The sequence below is a fragment of the Mytilus californianus genome, unplaced genomic scaffold, assembly GCF_021869535.1.
Source record: "Mytilus californianus isolate M0D057914Y unplaced genomic scaffold, xbMytCali1.0.p SCAF_6, whole genome shotgun sequence".
Taxonomy (NCBI): domain Eukaryota; kingdom Metazoa; phylum Mollusca; class Bivalvia; order Mytilida; family Mytilidae; genus Mytilus; species Mytilus californianus.
In genome coordinates this window covers 75,446,181-75,459,090 of record NW_026262712.1, presented here as the reverse complement: position 1 = coordinate 75,459,090, position 12,910 = coordinate 75,446,181, and positions in this window count along the sequence as shown.

Here is a 12,910-nt window from a genome sequence, read left to right as displayed (position 1 = left end):
AAATAATAAATTAAGTTAGCACTATGGTAAATTTAAATGGGTAATTATGGTTGCAAATTCCATTGGACATTTGAATTGAGATTATGACCATATCTTAAGGGAAAGAATTTTTTAGGGGAAAAAGGAGGGGGGGGGGGGGGTAAAAAGAAATTGTGGAGGGTCAATTTTTTTTCATTTCAGATTTCATAAATTAAAAAGAATTATTCTTCAAATATTTTTTTTTTTCAAATTTCAAATGTTGAAAAATTTCAAGAAGTAATCTTAAATTGCACAGTATGGCGCATTAGATTTGTAAAATCTTTGACCACATTGATTTATTTGTTATGCTGAATCTGACCATGTATTTAGATTTTTAATTTTGGGTCCAGTTTTCAAATTGGTCTACATTAAGGTCCGAAGGGTCCAAAATTAAACTTAGTTTGATTTTAACAAAAATTGAATATATGGGGTTCTTTGATACTGTAAATTCAGAAATTATTGCGAGGTTTTTATTAATGCGAATAATGCGAGTGGATGAAGATCGCAATAATAAGAACTCGCATACTGATATCTGATACTTATAATTGTATGCAGATTTTCCTGAAATCACAATAATTAATCTCGCATTTTAGTCCATTCTTCAAAAATCGCAATAATAAATGCACGCAATAATTTCTGAATTTACAGTATGCTGAATCTAAACATGTATTTAGATTTTTTGATTTTGGGCCCAGTTTTCAAGTTGGTCCAAATTGGGGTCCAAAATTAAACTTTGTTAGATTTCAACAAAAATTGACTAGATGGGGTTCTTTGATATGCTGAATCTAACCATGTATTTAGATTTTTTATTTGTGGGCCCGCTATCAAATTGGTTCATATTGAGGTCAAAAGGGTCCAAAATTAAACTTTGTTTGATTTCATCAAAAATTCAATTATTGGGGTTCTTTGATATGCCAAATCTAACCGTGTATTTAAATTTTTAATTTTGGGTCCCGTTTTTTAAATTGGTCTACATTAAGGTCCAAAGGGTCCAAAATTAAACTTAGTTTGATTTTAACAAAAATTGAATTTTTGGGGTTCTTTGATATGCTGAATTTAAACATGTATTTAGATTTTGGATATTGGACCATAATAGGTAAATTAAAAAATTATAAGTTCTTAGACCACATTCATTCTGTGTCAGAAACCTATGCTGTGTCAAATATTTAATCACAATCCAAATTCAGAGCTGTATCAAGCTTGAATGTTGTGTCCATACTTGCCCCAACTGTTCAGGGTTCGACCTCTGCGGTCGTATCAAGCTGCGCCCAGCGGAGCATTTTATTGTTTTTATTATCATTAATTCATATACTCTATGATAGCCTTTTAAACCAGACTTTTTATATTAAGTCTTTGTATGAATAAAAGAAGATGTGGGAAATACACCAATGAGACAGCAAACAAACAACACAAATAACTGAAATACATCTTAAGGTCAACATTTATGGCTATACATGTATATGCACACTGTATGTTGCTGTTTGAGTTGTTTCAAGCAATTCATGTTGTACTAGCTGACCCACACCCTCCAATTATTGGTCAAAGATGGTTTAAATAAATGTAGCTTACACATATGAAAAAGTGATCGCCAAAGCTTAATTATTGTAAGATTTGTGTGAAGGTCTATCAATGGATCAGAAATACTATACAATGAATAATGCCTACAGGCATCAAACTCCACCAAGTATGACTCACAGTTATACCGGTTAAGGTCAATGTACCAGAGCAAAAACTAAATAGTATTGCTATCAGAAACTCTACTCATGAAGAGCCATCACACAGGATCCGTGTAAAATACTAAAGCATTTGTTAATTTGTCCTCTATGCCACAGGTTTAGTTTCCAGTCAATACTTTTGGTCATGTTAAATTCGAGAGGGCCTCTCCATTAGTGCTGAAGGATAAGATTGTTAGTGCAAGTTAAGCTATCCCTTGGCCTAAAACACCAGATACAACAAATTATATTTGCAACAACTTTCAAGATGAAGTGAAATATAATAAAAACACTCTTGGTGACATTGAACGAGACAAAATGATATATCAGAAATACCATGCAAGCCTAGCTGATTTGTGCTTTAGTATTAGTGTCACTACATTGTACTGTTTTTAAACCCTACCTGGAGGAGAACTGGAGGAGATGGGGGTATAAAGTCATGCACACCATGTCAGTCTGTTGGTTTGTCCTCTCAGTCACAAGTTTAGTTTCCAAAATAATTAAAGTACCACTTGACAAAATCTTTTGGTCAAGTTTGATTGTGATTGTTTTGACATAATCTGTTCCACAGTTATGCCCTTTAATACTTTAAAAGTCAAAGCTTTTTTGGGGTTTCAGAATAATGATAATAAAGCTTACAAAATCTTTTGAAACTTTAACACAATGCCATGAACCATTAAATACAGGTCAAGTCATTTTTGATAGTTTTGACATTTACTGTTCAATAGTTATGCCCTTAGCTACCTTAAAAATTTGTTGTTTTTTTCCCTTCTAGATGAAGATCAAATACCACTTGAACAAATCTTTTGAAATTTGTACACAATGTCATTGATCTTAAACTACAGATCATGTTTGATTTTCATGAATTTGTCTTGTACCGTTCCTGAAATATGCCCCTTAGTTAACATAAAATTCCCATTTTTTTTTTGTTTCCAGGTGATTATGAGAGTATCATTCTACAAAATCTTCTTTGGTCTTTGACACAATGCTATGAAACATAAAATACAGGTGTCATTCAATCTAAGAGCTTCCACTAGATCACTTAATTCAAGTTTTGTTTGTTTTTGTGATGCCCTCTAAAATATAAAAGTAAGATGTGGTATGATTGCCAATGAGACAGCTATCCACCAGAAACCAAATGACATAGAAGTTTACAACTATAGGTCACCATACAGCCTTCAATAATGAGCAAAACCCATACCGCATAGTCAGCTATAAAAGGCCCTGAAATGACAAATGTAAAACAATTCAAACCAGAAAACTAACAGCCTGATTTATGTACAAAACAATGAACCAAAAACAAATATGATATACAGCAACAAACGACAATCACTGAATTACAGGTACCTGACTTGGGACAGGCACATAAAGAATGTGGCGGAATTAAACTAGTTTGTTGGCGCCAAACTCTCCCCCTATTCTGGGACAGTGGTTTAATAGTACAACATAAGGACAAACTATACTAAAGAGTTCACACGCAGAAATGTCTGATCATTGATTTTATGTAGATAGTCCTAAATATAAAGCTTTACTACAAGTATCGCACAAACTTAACATGATCCAAGAAAATGAGGCCAAGGTCAGATAAACCAAACAGGAAATACATGTACACCTTACAATCATTCCATACACAAAATATAGTTGACTTATTGCTTATAGTTTTTAAGAAAAAAACTTAACCAGGAAAATTTAACATTGACCAATGAACCATGAAAATGAAGTCAAGGTCAGATGAACAATGCCAGACAGACATGTACACCTTACACTCAATCTATGCCTTAAATATAGTTGACCTATTGCTTATAGTATCTTAAGAAACAAACAACCATGAAAAAATTAAACATTGACCAATGAACAATGAAAATGAGGTAAGGTCAGATGATACCTACCAGACAGACATATACACCTTACAATCATTCCATACACCAAATATAGTTGACCTATTGCTTATAGAAAAAACAGACCAAAACACAAAAAAAACACAAAAACTGAACACTGAGCAATGAACCGTGAAAATGAGGTCAAGGTCATATAAAATTGCCAGACTGACATATACATAGTAAAATATTTCCATACACCAGATACAGTTGCATATAGTATTAGAAAAAAAGACCAAAAACACAAAAATTTAACAATGAGCAATGAACCGTGAAAATGAGGTCAAGGTCAAATAAAACCTACCAGACTGTCATGTTCATAGTAAAATATTTCCATACACCAAATATAGTTGACCTATTGCATATAGTATTAGAAAAAACCAAAAACAAAAATTTAACTTTAACCACTGAACCATGAAAATGAGGTCAAGGTCAAATGACACCTGCCAGTTGGACATGTTTACCTTACAATCATTCCATACAGAAATATAGTAGACCTATTGCTTATAGTATCTGATATATGGACTTGACCACGAAAATTTACCCTTGTTCACTGATCCATGAAATGAGGTCGAGGTCAGATGAAAACTGTCTGACAGGCATGATGACCTTGCAAGGTATGCACATACTAAATATAGTTATCCTATTACTCATAATAAGAGAGAAATTAACATTACAACAAATCTTAACTTTTTTTTTCAAGTAGTCACTGAACCATGAAAATGAGGTCAAGGACAATGGACATATGACAGACAGAAACTTCATAACATCAAAACATAAGGCATCTATATACAAAGTATGAAGCATCCAGGTCTTCAACCTTCTGAAATATAAAGCTGATCATTATCCCAATGTCGAGCTTTCTGCAACAGAAGTTGCAGGCTCGACAAAAATCAGTTGAAAAGGGCTCAACTCATCATGTTGATACAAAGCAGAAAATCATCTAACAAAAACAAAGACCAGACGTGGTAGGGTATTTATACGTATCCACAACAAAAAAGACACTAAGTACAGATCTTAGAGAACTGGCAGTTACTGACAGCTAGTTCAAATCCCATAACAACTAATAAAAAAATATGCATCTCAGACTAAAATATCAATCAGTACACATCCAACATCCAATGGATTTAGTGTAATGACGTCATTAAGTCAGAGAAAAGCATGACCTTGTGCAATGCCAAGATACAGGTGTTATCTGCTGACAATATTGATTCAAATAACGGTAACTAGACATCATTGAGATGGGAGCCATCTCTGTGGGCCCCGCTGTAAATAACGTGTGGCAAAAAATTTGTATGGATAAGCTGATATGAAGCACTTTTTGTCTCGCCTGCGACGAAAGTCGCAGTATGTGAGACAGGGTTATAACTATCCGGCGGCGGCATAAACTATTTGTATAAAACTTTATATTTCAGAAGGTAGAAGACCTGGATGCTTCATACCTTGTATGAAGATACCTTATGTTACGAAGTTTCCGTCTGTCATATGCCCGTTGACCTTGATCTCATTTTCATGGTTAGTGACTGCTTGAAAAAAATTACAGTTTTTTTGTCATGTGAATTTCTCACTTTTTATAAATATTAGGATAACTATATTTAGAATATGGGTTCCCTGCAACGTCTACATGTCCGTCAGATAGGGTTAACCTTGACCTCGACCTCAATTCATGGATCAGTGATCAATAATAAAGTTACGTGATTAGGTTCGTTTCTCAGATACTACAAGCAGCAGATCAACTATATGTGGTGTATGGAATGATTATAAGGGGTACATGTCAGACTGGCAGGTTTCATCTGACCTTGACCTCATTTTCATCAGCTCAGTAGTCAGTACTTCGGTACTGAAATGATTTATAACAAAGCTCTTCAACTGTTTCGGTACTTATACATCCCTCGGATTTCAAATGTTTGGCATTGAGCGTTCCTGATAAAGGTAAATCCAGAAAAGCGCTTCGGACGCATGAAATTATTAAACGTGTTGTTTTCAATTTTTTTCATGGGTCATTGTTATTTATTTTTGTGTTTTGGTCTGTTTTTCAAGTTCTGTAAGCAATAGGTCAACTTTATTTGGTGTATGGAATGATTGTACGGTGTACATGTCTGTCTAGCTGGTTCATTGGTCAATGTTAAGTTTTTGTGTTTTGGTCTGTTTTTCAAGTACTCTAAGCAATAGGTCAACTATATTTGGTTTATGGAATAATTGTTAGGTATACATGTCTGTCTAGCCGGTGTCATCTGACCTTGACCTCATGGTTCATTGGTCATTGTTAATTTTTTGTGTTTTGGTCTGTTTTTCAAGTACTGTAAGCAATAGTCAACTATATTTGATGTATGGAATGATTGTTAGGTGTACATGTTTGTCTAGTTGGTGTCATGGTTCATTGGTCATTGTTAATTTTTTGTGTTTTGGTCTGTTTTTCAAGTACCATAAGCAATGGGTCAACTATATTTGGTGTATGGAATAATTGTAAGGTGTACATGTCTGTGTGACAGTTTTTATCTTACCTTGACCTCATTGTCAAGGATCTTTAGGAATGTTAAGTTTAGGTGATATTTGTAGTAAAACCTTTATCTTTAAGACTAAATTAAACATAAAATCAATGGTCAGTAAAACAGGCGAGACATTTCAGCATGTGCACTCTTGTTTAACAGACGGACAGACAGACTGATCACTATAGGGCGACCCGCCACTAGGTGAGGCCCTAATTAACTGTGTTATCCAGAAAAAAAAATTAGAAAGAACAAATATCTGTCACATTATGACACCATGCTTCGCTTGGACAATATTTCAATGTTCAGTGAAATCAGGTTCAAAACAGTAATATGGCATATAATTAGGGCCCCGCCGAATGGATACAAATTTTTTACCACATGTTATTCACAGCGGGGCCCACAGAGATGGCTCCCATCTCAATGATGTCTAGTTTTAATAGTTCACATCATGACGAACATGTGTAATAAATTTCAAATAGTATACTACCATAACCAAAAACTTTAAGCTGATATACATTATCACATTTCCATGTTAAGTGAATCATGAGTTAAAACCCTCATTTGGCATATATTTCAAAAAGTTTACATCATAAGAAATATGTGTACAGTTTCAAGTTGATGTGATCACAACTTCGTGGAAACATACTTTGACCGAAAACTTTAACCTGATACAGGTCAGACTGATAGTGAACAAACATATTAACCAGAAAACATAATGCCCTCTATTACTGTAGACATGGCATAAAAGTTTACCTGAATTTTCTGGAAACCGCAATTTAAGCCAAATATCAATCAATTTAGACCTTCATCTTACTGACCTCAAAGCAATTGATATTTTCCTGAAGAAGCATTAGCCATGCAAGACTGGTAAAGATGATCTAATTTCTGGTTCAAAAGATATCACATGCATTCAAAAAAATATTGAGTTACCTTTGACCAAGAATAGGGTTTTACCCCAAGTTACATTCTTTAAGATGGGTAAAATCTGATTTATACTCAAAATATTCAAGAAACAAAACCTATTGCTTTGACATGATTTCAGTCTATAAGCTGCTGCTTTGATCTTTGATTCAGTGACCTCAAAATCAATATCACCTCATTTAGCATTATTGAATTAAGTTTGGTAAAGATCTTGTTCGGAAACATTTAATGTACTGTACGAATTGATGCCAAGGACCATTTTGATCATGGTTTGAGTTGAGATCTAGCTTATAGTTGAAGACATAGTAAACATAAAGATAAAGAACAGCAATAAAAACACTGTTCCACTGACACATGTATTTAGATGATGTTGTTGTTTTATGCCATTTCAGCAACCTTCGTAAATTGTTTTGTTATAAATTAGGCCTTTTGTTTTCTCAATTGAATTGTTTCATATCTTTCATGTCAGGGACTTTTATAGCGAACTATATGGTATGGGCTTTTTTCATTTTGCTCATTGCTGAAGGCTGTACTGTTGCCTATTATTGCTTACATCCACTTCATTTCAATTTTGGTGGATAGTTGTCTCATTGGCAATCATACAACATCTCCTTATTTCTATATTGAATTTATCATGGTACCCATTTTTGTTTTGGTGGAGAATTAAGTAACAGAGTTAACCACAGAACTGTGGCAGGAAAACTGACAATCCTTGTCAATTATTGTCTAAGTATGGTAGCTTAGGTTATACTCTTCATTCTTTAATGACTGGTTCAAATTTACATCAATGTATATTCAATCTGTACAGTGATGTGCTTTTCTTTATACATTAATAATTTTTCTCTATAATATGTTAATGTTTCAGTCAATGTCCTACACATTTTACAGATTTGACCTACTAGTTATAGTATAAAAGAAACTGACCTAATCGAGAAAACTAAATGTTGATCAATGAATTATAAACCTTATCAAAAATACTTGTTCACCAAACAAGATTCAATACAAATATAGTTGATCTACTTATAATGATCGAAAACCTGACCTAATCACATAGACTATGTTGATCTCTAAACTATGAAAATGGGGTCTAGGTCAGACAGACATGTTCATGTTACGCCCATTCTATACTCCAAATATTTTTGGCAAACTATTTCAAATCTAAACCCTTTAAGTAATAGTTTTAAGTGAAACTGTACTAATAAAAAAACTAAGCATTGATCACTGAACTGTGAAATTAGGTCAAGGTCAGGTGAACCCTGTCTGACGGACATGTATTCTATTTCTAAACACCTTTTTATGACTTCAATGAACCACGAAAATTAGGTCTGACCAAGACAACTGACATTTGCATGACATTAACTTCAGTATTCAGAGATTTAGATTTTTCAGCTCTTCCACTTCCTGAAATACCACGCTTTATACAAACAAGTGAATCTGTGAGCTACTGCTCACTAATGATACCCCGCCCCGCTTAAAGTATAAGGTAAACAGAAAGTTGTTGAGTGATGAATCTGAAAATGCATCACATGGTATAGCCGACTCATATAAACCCTGGAACCAAATTTCAGTTATCCTTGTAATGTAGTTCCTGAGAAAGATGCGAGGAAAAATATTCATGGGAAAACGTACGGACAGACAGAGGTAAAACAGTATAACCCCAATTTTTTAAAGCGGGGGTATAATAATTCACATATATAATAACTACTGCTGATAAATTGGCATCCCTTTGTCTTGTATTCTGCAATATTTGTTGTACATTAGACAAAAATGAAATGTCACAAATGACCATATTGCCTTTCATGAGATAGTAAAAAGTGTAAAAGCTTTAAATATGCAAATTATTAATATGATTGATTGTTTTTTGTTTAATTTCCAAACACAAATATTTGATGCATATTCTGAAGAGAAATAAAATAAAACATTTCTCTTTTTTAACTTCCAGGTATTGCAGGTAAAAAATCACAACATCCATTATAGATTTTATTACTAGTAACATTTTTTTTTCAATAACAGACACAAAAAGAAATCATAAATAAAAAGTTTTGAATACATTGTAAAAACAAAACAAAATCTAAACATAAACCATATTTAAAAAAATAAAAACAAACAATAACTATTTAATAATACTGCTGTCACTAAAATGAATAATCTTTTAAATAGGTTAAAATATAATAATAGTTCTGAGTATTATATCAAGTAAAATATGATCACATTAAGACAGGTCAGCTTCATAAGGTCATAATTCATTGATTAAAATATAATATGTCACAATACCTATCTTAGGTAATTTAAGAATGAAATGGTTATAATGTTAGTATAACATTTTTATCTTAAAAAAATCCTTTTTTTTAAAGTTTATTTTAAATATCAAAAGGCTATATGTGGGTTTTTATGACTCCAATTACAACACTTAATTTTCAGCCTATGACAAAACTTCTGACGTATGTCTGTTTCAATCTTTCAAATCTATTTTTTCTCTCTACCAGACCACATTTTGAGCCATACCAAAATATAAGACAAAATCTCAGATATAGCACATACTATTTCAAGCCTAAGATATATGAGCCAATATCCTTAATGTGTCTCTGAAGAACACAATTATAATATGTAAACAAAAAGATCTGTATAATGATATTGGACATGTTGCTATTTTTAAAAATAGATTGACTGAGTTAAAACATTTGTGCTGTTCTGAAAAGCAGAGGACCACAGAATAAAGAAGTAACAACTATGGAGTTATTGTTTGCAACAAACTGAATTTCATTGTGTGAAAATAGGGATATTTCTCTGCAATTCCCATCCCAAAGGGCCCCTCAGGGTACACTGATAATGTCCCAACAAAATTTAGGACAACCTTCATAGATCACTGAACTGTACAAATACAATTTAGTTTATGATTTTTTTTTTAAAAGCTGTATATGTGTCACAAAGTTTGAAATATTAGACCCATTATTTGATTTCTTCGTATGTACATTGGTGACTATCTTTCAACACTAAATCGGAAAATTTTGGGATTAAAATATAAGCCATTATTTAGTGTCTGAATTTGCAAGAAAAATAAATTGTTTTATCATTTCAAACTTATTTAATGAAATCAACACACTGTTTTTACTTTGTTATAATTGCTATGATTATATACTCAATAAACTATGATTGACAGAAATTGACACCATCAAACTACATAATGTGCACACAAATGTCATAATATCTATTATTATACTTCACGTAAAAATGCAATATTTTGATTGGCTTAAACGAGGGTGTTAATTTACTCTATTCTATGGTAAATACTCTATTAATAAAATTGAGAATGGAAATGGGGAATGTGTCAAAGAGACAACAACCCGACCATAGAGCAGACAACAGCCGAAGGCCACCAATGGGTCTTCAATGCAGCGAGAAACTCCCGCACCCGAAGGCGTCCTTCAGCTGGCCCCTAAACAAATATGTATACTAGTTCCGTGATAATGGACGTCATACTATACTCCAAATTATACACAGGAATTTAAAATTAAAAATGATACAAGACTAACAAAGGCCAGAGGCTTCTGACTTGGGACAGGCGCAAAAATGCGGCTGGGTTAAACATGTTTTTTGAGATCTCAACCCTCCCCCTATACCTCTAGCCAATGTAGAAAAAACAAACGCACAACAGTACGTACAGTAAAACTCAGTATAAGAGAAATCTGAGTCCGATGTCAGAAAAGGAAACAAAAGAAAATAAACAAAATGACAATAATACATAAATAACAACAGACTACTAGCAGTTACTGACATGCCAGCTCCAGACCTCAATTAAACTGAATGAAAGATTATGTCTTCATCATATGAATATCAGGCACAATCCCTCCTGTTAGGAGTTTAGTATTATACCTTCATAAAATATATGAGAAGAACATAACCCGTGTCATGCCAACAACTGGTTTTAGAATAAATATGTTTAATTCCGATGCAAAGACCCTATAAGTGAATCAATATTAAAGCCAAAATATGCAATTTTTAATGACCTGACAACAGTATCGTAACTATATCCCTTCTTAATAAGTCTGTTTAAAGGTTTTGTTAGCTTTTGAGGTGAATACTGACATTTTTGTGCTTTGTAAAGAATATTACCATAAAAGATTGGATGTGAAATACCCGAACCTATAAGATGTCTGCATGTTGAGTTATATTTACGAATGATGTCCTTATACCGATGATAAAATTTAGTAAATGTTTTGACTAGTTTATGATATCGAAAACCCTGGTGTAATAATTTTTCAATAATATATAAATTTCTCTCGCTAAAATCTAATACGTTGTTACATACACGAGCGAATCGTACAAGTTGAGATATATAAACACCATAAGATGGTGACAAGGGAACATCACCATCTAAAAATGGATAATTAACGATAGGAAATGAAAAATCATCTCTTTTATCATAAATTTTTGTATTAAGCTTCCCGTTAATGATAAAGATATCAAGATCGAGGAAAGGACAGTGGTCATTGTTAGTATTAGCTTTATTTAAAGTAAGTTCAACAGGATAAATTTCTTTAGTATACATACTGAAGTTGTCATTATTGAGAGCCAATATATCATCCAAATATCTAAAAGTATTGTTAAATTTTTGTATCAGATGTTGTTTCGATGGGTCTTTGCTGATTTTAGTCATAAATTGTAACTCATAACAATACAAAAACAGGTCCGCAATAAGTGGTGCACAGTTAGTCCCCATTGGAATTCCGATAACTTGACGATATACGGAATCTCCAAAGCCAACAAAAATGTTATCAAGTAAAAATTCAAGGGCAGATATAGTATCAAAGCATGTCCAATTGACATAGCTCTTTTGTTTGTTGCTAATAAAAAATGACCTAAAAGAGTTTGAACATATGTATTCGCATTCCGACTTTTTAAATGTCGCTTTAATTAGATGTGTGAATTTTTTCTTAATAAGAATATGAGGCAAAGTGGTATATAGGGTAGAAAAATCAAAACTTTGAACAGATTCAAAATCACCAATATATGCATGCAATTTATCAAGTACTTCCAACGAGTTTTTGACACTCCAAAAGTAGTTAATTCCACTATTTTCAAAGGCCTTATTTGAACAATTTATTATCAGGTTATTGATTGTACCAAGTGTACTAGTAAGTAGAATAGACAATTTAGTAGTGGAACAATGACTTGAAGACGAAATAAATCTATATTTGTAAGGTGATTTGTGTAGCTTCGGAAGCCAGTACATAGTTGGGACTTTCATTGTATTTGGTTCTGCTTGTAAAGAAGTAGGTAATAGTTTATGTTGGTTACAGATATCGTTTTCTGAAAATGAAGTCAGTTGGAATGTTGGTGAATTCGTGATTTCCTTTTGCAGAACCTCAATGTAAAATTTACGTCAAACTATAATGATATTATTAGCAGCTTTATCAGCCGGGACAAAAACAAATTCCTTGGCTAGTTCTTTTAGTTTATGTTTGATACGAGAGATAGGATTTTTATGGTTGTTGTTAAGAGTAAAATGTTCTTTAAAATGTTGTATACGTATATCAACTATCTTCATTACTGAATTAAAAAAAGAGTCCAAAGATTTTTTGTCAGCTTTTTCCCGTTTTATCCATTTCAAACAGTAAGCACGAAGTGAGTCGTGGATGATATTACGACACTCATTCCAATTAATAATTGACGGGGACGATATTAAGGTCCTTTACTGAGGAATGATTTTAACTCTCGGTCGCGAACGATGTTAAGGTCTGCTGTTATAACATGGGAAATGGGGCCATAAGTGTATTCGGAATTACTACAATTACATGACAGAGGTGTATTTTCACTGATATTTACATCTTTACAGACTTGGCTATAATTAAACACAAATTTTCAGGTAGATTTCTTGTAAATATAACAA